We start from the raw sequence: 291 nt of genomic DNA, 5'->3' as shown, positions 1-291 counted from the left end.
GGAGCGGAGCCACCTGGGGAAGCTCCTGGCATCTGGCCACCATCCACTCAGAATGCACAGCGCGTGGGGAAGGCGGTGGGGCCAGCCCCCCTCACCCTTGGGCACGGAGGACGGATGTGTTTCTGGATGTCGCTGTGGGCTGGCTTGACTGCAAGGACTGGGTCCCGGGTCAGGCCGATGCGGGAATGATGGGGGCAGGTTTTTGAATGGGTGGAAGGTGGCTGGAATTCGGTTCCCTGCGTCCCCCCCCTCCGCCCCCCCTTCCCTGCACCTTCACCCAAACCTGTTCAT

General features: G+C 64.6%; 1 long non-coding RNA gene across 1 annotated transcript in view; it reads left to right on the top strand.

Annotated features, from left to right (window-relative positions):
- LOC102761541 overlaps positions 1–291 on the top strand; it is a 128,809-nt gene that overhangs the window by 790 nt on the left and 127,728 nt on the right. The window lies entirely within an intron of this gene.

This window comes from Myotis davidii, unplaced genomic scaffold, assembly GCF_000327345.1.
Source record: "Myotis davidii unplaced genomic scaffold, ASM32734v1 scaffold172, whole genome shotgun sequence".
In the NCBI taxonomy this organism is placed as follows: domain Eukaryota; kingdom Metazoa; phylum Chordata; class Mammalia; order Chiroptera; family Vespertilionidae; genus Myotis; species Myotis davidii.
The sequence above is the reverse complement of the archived record's forward strand: the minus strand, read 5'-3'. Positions and strand labels throughout refer to the sequence as shown.